The sequence below is a fragment of the Hesperophylax consimilis genome, chromosome 8 (assembly GCF_061612785.1).
Source record: "Hesperophylax consimilis isolate HC1 chromosome 8, BYU_Hcon_1.0, whole genome shotgun sequence".
Classification (NCBI taxonomy): Eukaryota; Metazoa; Arthropoda; class Insecta; order Trichoptera; family Limnephilidae; genus Hesperophylax; species Hesperophylax consimilis.
In genome coordinates this window covers 17,397,654-17,407,970 of record NC_142843.1, presented here as the reverse complement: position 1 = coordinate 17,407,970, position 10,317 = coordinate 17,397,654, and positions in this window count along the sequence as shown.

Sequence of the window (10,317 nt, the reverse complement as noted above, 5' to 3'; positions counted from 1 at the left end):
AGTGCAAAATATATGGATCTGAGTATTGTTAGAGGGAAAATGTTTTTGATGGACTTCATTAGGTACATGACTCGTTTTAGTTTATTAGTGATGAAAGTAATATGGTCAGTCCAGCGTTAGTGTGTATCAATAATAACCCCTAGGTATTTTATTTGTTTTACCCTTTCTAAACGTTCGCATTGGCAATTAAATGAAGTTTGTTCACAGTCATGTAATAATAGATCTATGTTAGTTGGAAGTTGGCCTCTTTGTGTTATACTATGTGTGATGTATTTTGTTTTAACTGTATTAATGGTAAGAGTATTACTGTTTAACCATTTTTTGACAATTAATAAACTTTTTTCGGCCATTATAAATACATCTTTCCATATAGCTGCTTGACACAGAAGAACTATATCGTCAGCGAAGGTCACGATTTTACCTTCAATTTTAATGTCACACAGTTCATTTATGTAGATGAGGAATAATAAAGGGCCAAGTACAGTCCCCTGTGGGACTCCGTATGTAATTAAAAGTTAGTCCAAAGTATCGATTCTCCAATCCAGGCCGCTCAGAATCGCCGTCGAAAATACATACATTGCTCGACATTCTTATTCCTGAGTCTCGTCGAAAGTACGTACACTTACATACGCCAAACGTCAAAAGTCGTTCCACTCGAACAACGAGTGGCTGAACCAATTGTTGTTCGATCTTAAGTCGAAAAAATCGAAGTTAAAATTTTATTCGTGTTACAACTTTTTTTTAATAAATCTATTTGATTTTTTTGTAAACGAATGAATTGATGCAAATCTTGGAAGTGGAACTTAACCCACTCTACGATATCCTATCGAGCTGAAATTTGGCAGAAAGACTCGTTGAAGAATACAATGCATTCTATCATACAAACGTTCATACACGCATTTCTCTGAAATTGGATGACATCACAGCGGTCACACGCAATAAATGTCAGTCCTACCCAACCGGTGCCAATCAGGCTGAAATTTCAGAATAGTAATAGGAATCATTGTCTAGAGCGAAATCAGTAAAAACATATGTATAAAATTTCATTTGTGGAAAAATCATCAAATTAACGGGCACTATTGCAAGACCTGGGTTCGATCTTTAGAAGCAATTTTAAAAGGCTCTATAGAGCCAATCCGGCTGAAATTTTGGAATCGCGATAGGAATCACGGTCTCAAGCGAAATAAGTAAAAAAATCTGCATAAAGTTACATTTGTGGAAAAATCATCATTCTTACGGGCACTAATGCAAGACTTGGATTCGATCTATAGAAACAATTTTTTCAGGTTCTATGGTGCCAATCAAGCTGAAATTGCGGAATCTACATAAGAATCACGGTCTCAAGCGAAATAAGTCACAATATCTTCATAAAGTTACAATTGTGGAAAAATCAAAAAATTAACGGGCACTGTTGTAAGACTTGGGTTCGATCCTTAGAAGCCTTTTTAAAAGGCTCTATAGAGCCAATCTGGCTGAAATTTTGGAATCGCGATAGGAATCACGGTCTCAAGTGAAATAAGTAAAAAAATCTGCATAAAGTTACATTTGTGGAAAAATCATCATTCTTACGGCCACTAATGCAAGACTTGGGTTCGATCTATAGAAACAATTTTTTCAGGTTCTATGGTGCCAATCAAGCTGAAATTGCGGAATCTACATAAGAATCACGGTCTCAAGCGAAATAAGTCACAATATCTTCATAAAGTTACAATTGTGGAAAAATCAAAAAATTAACGGGCACTGTTGTAAGACTTAGGTTCGATCCTTAGAAGCCTTTTTAAAAGGCTCTATAGAGCCAATCTGGCTGAAATTTTGGAATCGCGATAGGAATCACGGTCTCAAGCGAAATATGTAAAAAAATCTGCATAAAGTTTCATTTGTGGAAAAATCATCAAATTAACGGGCACTTTTGCAAGACTTGGGTTCGATCTTAAGTATCATTTTTTCATGCTCTATGGTGCCAATCAGGCTGAAATTTCGGAATAGTATTAGGAATCACGGTCTAAAGCGAAATAAGAAAAAAATATGCATTAAGATTAATTTGTTGAAAAATCATCAAATTAACGGGCACTTTTGCAAGACTTGGGTTCGATCTGTAAAAGTTATTTTTTCAAGCTCTATGGTGCCAATCAAGCTGAATTTCGGAATCTATATAAGAATCAAGGTCTCAAGCGAAATCAGTAAAAAAATATGCAAAAAGATTCATGTGTGAAAAAATCATCAATTTAACGGACACTTTTGCAAGACTTGAGTTTCGATCTTTAGAAGCAATTTTTTCATGCTCTATGGTGCCAATCAGGCTGAAATTTCGGAATAGTATAAGGAATCACGGTCTCAAGCGAAATAAGAAAAAAAAATGCATTAAGATTAATTTGTGGAAAAATCATCAAATTAACGGGCACTTTTGCAAGACTTGGGTTCGATCTGTAAAAGTTATTTTTTCAAGCTCTATGGTGCCAATCAGGCTGAATTTCGGAATCGATATAAGAATCACGGTCTCAAGCGAAATCAGTAAAAAATTATGCATAAAGATTCATTTGTGAAAAAATCATCAAATTAACGGGCACTTTTGCAAAAATTGGGTTCGATCGTTAAAAGTCATTTTTTTCAGGCGCCATGATGCCAATCGGGCTGAAATTAGGGAATAGTGTTAGGAATCACGGTGTCAAGCGAAATCAGTAAAAAAATATGCATAAAGATTCATATGTGGAAAAATCATCAAATTAACGTGCACTTTTGCAAGACTAAGGTTCGATCTTTAGAAGCAATTTTTTCAGGGTCTATGGTGCCAATCAGGCTGAAATTTCGGAATCGATATAAGAATCACGGTCTCAAGCGAAATCAGTTATCAAATATGCATAAAGTTTCATTTGCGGAAAAATCGTCATTCTTACGGCCACTAATGCAAGACTTGGGTTGGAACTTTAAAAAGCATTTTTTCAGGATCTACTGCGCCAAACGTGCTAAATTTTTGGAGTAGTGATGAAAACCAAATTTTCAAGCGAAATAAGTCACAATATCTGCATAAAGTTACATTTGTGGAAAAATCAACAAATTATCGGGCACTTTTGCAAGACTTCGTTCGATCTTTAAAAGTCACAGGATCTACGTAGCCAATCAGGCCTAAGTTTTAGAATCACGATAAAAATCACGGTCTCAATCGAAATCAGTAATAAAATTTGCATAAAGTTACATTTGTCGAAAAATCATCAAATAAACGGGCACTTTAGCAAGACTTGGGTTCGATCTTTAGAAGCCATTTTTTCAGAAAACCAAAACCTTTTCAAAACCTTTACAAATAACTGAAAATTATATTATCAAAGTTATGTATAATCGGAAAAGAACATTTTCAACAGATAAGTCATACAAAGAATCTAAACTATTATGTCTCTGTAAACTGTTTATTTTGCAAACTATGAAATGGTGACCGGATAACTCATCAAAATGATAATTCATCACATCACAAGTTATATAAAGTCATGGAAAGTGATGAAACAAAAAATTTATTAACTGGGTTAAGTGGGTTAGGTTAGGTTAGGTTAAAATTTTTTTTTTTTTAATCGTTTCTTATGACTTTATATCACTTTTTAAAAGTGTGTTGAATTGTCACTGTGTTGAGTTATCATGAAACCCTATATCTTTAAAATCAAAAATAAATTCGAAATAAATGAAAAAAGCATTTTATACTCCCCAAACGAACACCAAACAAATCCAAACACACTGCTGTTTCATTGGACCTCGTACTTTCAATCTTTTACCAAAAAATATATAATATTCAAGTGATAACTAAACTTCCTCAATATTTAAACGAGTTAAAATTATGGCTTTTCAATACAGCAGTTGAAACTTTTTTTATTTAATTTGTTTCACTTTATGTTTCTCACAAACTATTCACTTAATATTACACTAAACACTTATAACTTCACTATAAACTATTGTAAACACTTACCAAACCGCTTAGACAAATTGTAATATTTTTTTTGTTTTATATGCCCACAGTTTGTTTCTTTCTAGGTACAATAATATAATGTATTTAACTATATTACCCAAGCACAGGCTGCGCCTTAGTGGGTTCCCATTATTCTTATTGATTTTTATAATATTGTATGCACTTAATGTAAAAATTGGGAAAAATAAACATATTAAAAATAAATAAAAACTCGTTCCACAGAAGAGCCATCTTACACAAAAAATAGTCGAAGAAGCAGTCCGTTCTTATAAAGCCAACACCAACTGTGAAGGGGTATTCCACTCGTGCACTTTGAGTTTCACGCACGGGCACCGGTGCACCGGTTTATTTATTTTATTTTATTATTTGTTTTTACACCCTTGTTTATTTTTATGAATATATTGTATAAACCACATAAATTTAATACGTACAAGACGGGCATAAATAAATGCATAAGTATATATTGTAATCATGTAACCCTCACCTTACCTTACCCCTCACCCATATGCTCTCTGAAGCTCTGTCCTCATCATTGCTGCTTATTCATTTGCGAACCGAAACGCGAGCCGAACTACGAATTATGGGAAAGGAACGAAGCAATATTAGGTTTCTTCGTTCCCTTCCCATAAGTCGTGGTTCAGCTCGGCAGTTGGGCTCGCATGTGTATACGCAACATTATATGATTTATCCTCTTTATGTTAATCTTACATTATATTTAATGTAAAGTAGTTAAGTACTTAGGTTAGTTTTCAATAATGCTATCTTGAAGAAGGTGGAGTATAACCAAAACTAGTTGGCACAATGTCTTAATTCTAACAAAGTGATTGAAAACAAAATAACATTTAATGATAGTGGTATAATTATTTAATGGTATGTAGTGTTGTTCTAATCTCTGTTACATGTTTTACTAATATTATTTTATATTCAAAAGTTTTAATTTTTTTGATATAATTTTCGATAGGTTCTTAGATATATTCTGTTTTAAAATGCATGCAAAAGCCCGGCTGGGCATAAAACCAAATAAAATAAAATGATGTCAAGTCACAAAGCGATTGCTTTCTTCAATAATTATATGTATACCATTATATATAAATACTACAGTAAATTTAAAAAAAAATCTATGCACAGTAATAAAAATGTATACCTTTTTGGTTCTATAGGACCTGTACAGAATTCAAAAACACAAATAAAATAAACTAAAATCTTTTTTTTTTTTTGTTTGTTTTTGGGGTGTTATGCCGTGTTGCGCTAACTCCTTCTTTAGCCGACGTTTCGGACAGCGTTGCAGTGTCCATCATCAGGGCAGATCCGGTAGATCCGAAGATGTGTAAATTTTGGTTGTCGAGTTTGTGCTTATTTGTTTGTGGCTTGGGCCCGTCCAAGTGCCCGTCCATCAAAAACAATCCTACTAACAAGATTGACTTAAAGACAAGGGAACTAGTCAAAGCATCTAGCATCAGAAAAGAGGATTGGTCTAAGCTTTTTGTAAAGGCCTCTAGAACTCCTGCCCTGTACGGTCTCCCAAAAATACACAAAAAGGGAATCCCAATGAGACCGATTGTCAGCGCTATTGGTGCACCTACATACAAACTGTCCCAACACCTCTCGAGATTACTGCAGATACAAACTGGAAAAACCGAATCGTGGATTAAGGATTCAACAGATCTGATCAGTAAGCTTAAGCAGGTTAAGACTGAGGAAGGAGATATTTTGGTCAGCTTTGACGTCGTGTCTCTTTTCACAAATGTGCCTCTAGAAGACTCAATGACAATGCTCAGTGAGATATATGAGGAAGACATCTGCAAACTTTTTGAACACTGCCTCAAAACGGGATATTTTGCGTTTCAGGGTGAACTTTTTGAGCAAGTGGAGGGAGTTGCAATGGGCAGTCCGTTATCGCCAGTAATAGCCAACTTCTTTATGGAGAAGTTTGAGGAAGTGGCACTCGATACAGCTTCAGCTGTCCCTAAAGTATGGTGGCGCTACGTCGACGATGTCTTCGCCATTTGGCCTCATGGAACGGAGAAACTTAACGAATTCCTGGACCAACTTAATTCTCTCCACAGCAAAATTAAGTTCACAATGGAGCTGGAAAACCAATATAAAATCCTGCCTTTTCTAGATGTGGAGGTGATGCGAAAACACGATGGTAGCCTAGGACATACCGTATATAGGAAACCAACTCATACGAATCGATACTTACACGCTGATTCGCACCACCACCCAGCGCAGAAGAGAGGACTTATCCATACGTTGGTGACCCGAGCGACCAGAATATGTGAAGAAACAAAACTTGGAGCAGAACTTATAAAACTGACCGATGCACTGGAGCGCAAGGTTAACCGGCAAGTCAGACAAGGCAAATTTTAAGAGCCAAATCTACAACAAACGAAGACAGAGTTGAACAAGACTCAAAAGGCTGTGCTTTCCTGCCTTTCGTTCACAATGTGACAGACAGAATTGCCAGGCTGTTGAGAAAAGAAAACATCAAAACTGTCTTCGGAACCAGCACCAAAATCCAAGACCTACTGAGGTCTGCAAAGACTAAGTTTCCTCTGGAAGCAGATGGAGTGTACAAACTCAGCTGCTCTGGTTGTGACAAGGTTTATATAGGCCAGACAGAGCGGACGATTTCCAAAAGGATAGCAGAACATTTTCGTGCTTGTAAACTTGGCCACCCTGATAAATCAGCAATCGCCGAACACTTAATTGAAACCGGCCATTACTTTGGATCTGCTCCTGAGGTCCTGGGAAGACCCAAAACTTATAGATCACGCCTGATTATGGAGGCAATTGAAATCTACAAAAATCCATTTAATATCAATAGAGACGACGGAGCTAAGCTCAACAGCTCTTGGTATCCGGTAATTGACGGCTACACCAAAGCTAAACGCAAATAACATGTCTAAGTATACTCCAATACCATATAATAATACAATATAAAACTATTGTATTTATACCTTGATACTGGGTACATCTACTTTAACCGCTGTCAATCGGTTATCTAATTCTAGAATTCGCCACAAGATGTCGCCACTTCCGTTGGCATTTCGCACTTGGACGGGCCCAAGCCACAAACAAATAAGCACAAACTCGACAACCAAAATTTACACATCTTCGGATCTACCGGATCTGCCCTGATGATGGACACTGCAATTAGAGGTGAGTCGTACTAGCTCTTCTTGGTACTTGGAACAATTGGTACAAGTATGAATAAATACCTAGTCCAAATTAGACGTGGGTCGTAACGTCATTTTCAAGAAACGTAACGAAACAAGTTTCTTGGTCGGCGTAACCTGTTTCAAAACGGTTATTTTTGTAACTAGTTATTTTCATTCACTTACCCGTCCTCGCGTGACAAATGTCAACCATGTACATGTGTTGGCCCCGCGTTTGGCGTGTCTCCCGAGTCGGACTAATTAATTAATTAGTTCCGACTAATCACGAATAATATACAATGGTTATTGATATTTACAGTTTATTTGCACGTTATATTTACTGTTTATTTACACCTTTTCATCGTTTTCACTGATACCAGCCAGGTACTTCCCCACCTTCATCTACCCCATCTCCTTCCCCTCCCTACTACCTTCAGCCTCACAACTCACAACATACCTCAATTGGGGGTGCCATAGTCGCACTGGCTCCAGACGGGAGCTTTTGGGACTCTTGTGCGGTATGATGATGGACACTGTAACGCTGTCCGAAACGTTGGCTAAAGAAGGGGGTAGCGCTACATGGTATACCCCAAAAATAAATTGTTTCGCACTGGCTCCAGACGGGAGCAGTTGGGACTCTTGTGCGGTATTCGCTCGGCTGCCCGGGAGGTGTATTTCCAATCCCTTTCACGTTTCAGTCGCGCTAAAATTATTTAATTATTTTCAATGTAAAACAAAACATTGGAGGTAATAAAAGCGGTCTATCCTCTCTGCTTACCCTTCTATAATTACGGTCGTCACCCTCATACAAACAGATTTATTTTTTATTTATTTATTACATAAGATACATTTATAAGCAAAAATAACATAATAATATTTCAAAATAACTGTCAATATTAAAATGTGTACAAGTGTTATAGATAGAGCAACGAAACGCGTAGGCGACTGAAACGAGGACTAATGGTGATTTATATGCATAACATAACAATACCGCCGACTACCGCGTTACATTACGAAACGCGGCGTTACTGAAACGCGGCAGAGATTGGAAATACGCGGTCGCATGCGAAACGACCGAAACTAGTCTCACATATGCATAACAAATAACAATCCGTCCCACCGACGGCGCCGACTACCGCGTTACGTTACGAAACGCGGCGTTACTGAAACGCGGTCGCATGCGAAACGGCCGAAACTACTTTACATCACACCCAACACCAAATAACGCATTTACAAAAATAACTACTTGTAATTTTATCGAGACTAGTTATTTCCGTTACATCGACGAAACTAGTTATTGTATCTAGTTACGTTAAATAACGCTCACTCCTAGTCCAAATACCTGTTCCCTAGTATTTCACTTGCTCATTACATGGGGGGGGAATTGTTAGAGAATTTCTAAAAAAGGCAAAATAATGTGATTCCCACGACTTTTCAAATCCATTATGGGGGGGGGGGGGTTGCTAGAGGATTTCAATTTCAATGGAGCAAAATAAAATAAAATTTTAAAACTTTATTTATTTCTCTCCGAACGAACCGGTTTCGGAGATTCTCATCTTACCTAACCTAATTAATTTGATAAATGAGTCTTAGCACGGAAAACTTGCTACCTAAATAAGAGGCCCCAAGAAGTTAAATTATTAAATGACTGTCATCCATACAACGAAAGCGAATTTTCATTTTATAATGAAAATTAGAATGTTAAAATTTAAATTTCCCAAATGCAGATTGCCTTTTATAGTAATTAAGGTGAAACAAAAGGACGACACAGTGCTACTAATAAACATGGACGGAAATAAACAACATGGCCAACACAGATACATCAATGAACTAAAAGAAGTGGTTTGACATAAATTTACTACTTAACACTATGTTTAAAAAAAAATTATTATATACAATTCTGCATAAAAAACAAGGAACACTAAAGAAAAATAAATTATAATCTACTCTAAGCAAATACACAACAACATATCTGCAATATCTTGTGTTTAGTGATAGAAAGCCAAACAGAAATAAAATACCTATACATTACAGTAGACAAATTAATGGATAAAATCGTCCACACACATTAACGTACTTAAAGACAGAGTGAGGAAACTAAGATACATCATAGATTAAAAAAAATGATAATTAAAAAATAATTCCACTTAAATCATATAGGTACATATTCATCAGAACTTCTGTTTAAAGAATTTTAAGTCAGAAAACTAAATGCATTATTTTTATATCACGTAATTTTACAAATTTACAAAGAAAATAGTCTAAATAAAACTGCACCTTTTAAAATAATAGAAAACCCAGATAAACATCAACTCTCACAACTCGAAAAAGTAATTAAAAAAACAGTGCCATTCAACTATAAATATCTTGGAGTGAATTTTTTTTAATACATTATCAGAAAATATTAGAAATAACAATAAACATTTTAAATACCACCTTAAAAATACACTGAAAATATAAACAGAATACTCATAGTAAAAATAACGAACATAATATTACACCCCCACATACACAAGCCAAGCTTTAATATGGTGGTGCATCTCAACTACAAAGATTTTAAATGCCAACAAAGAAAGCAGTGAAAATATTTTTTTATAAAGCCCTAATATTTTATTTCTAGATGGCGCCACTTTCGTTCACAGTTCGCACAAGATAGCTTCCAATTTTCGAAAGCGAGAAATAATACATTAGCCGTGCACTAATTATGTGCACTAGGTAGGAAGCGCCCGGCCGGACCTCGTCTCCGGCGATGCTTTTGTACTCTTGCTAAAACCTTTTTTAACTGGTGGACGCATACTGTCGGAATTTATTGACAATACCAGTCGAGATCGCGCTGATCGCGATCTACTAAATTCAGTATCATATCCTTTCTCGCTTACTCACCTACATAAGAAGAGTGTTTCCCTAATATTCAAAGATTAGGGAAACACTCTTCTTATGTAAGCGAGTAACGAGATGCCTATACATATGCCCCGCCCTCGGTATGAATACGCGAGACGCGAGACGCGCAAGACTAGCAAGACGCGTCAGACGTCCAATACTCGCAAGACGTGCAATACTCGCAAGACGTCCAATACTCGCAAGACGTGCAATACTCCCAAGACGTACAATACTCGCAAGACTCGCAAGACGTGCAATACTCGCAAGACGCGTAAGACTCGCAAGACGCGCAATACTTAAGAACAAATACTAAAGTACGAAAGTCTCTTT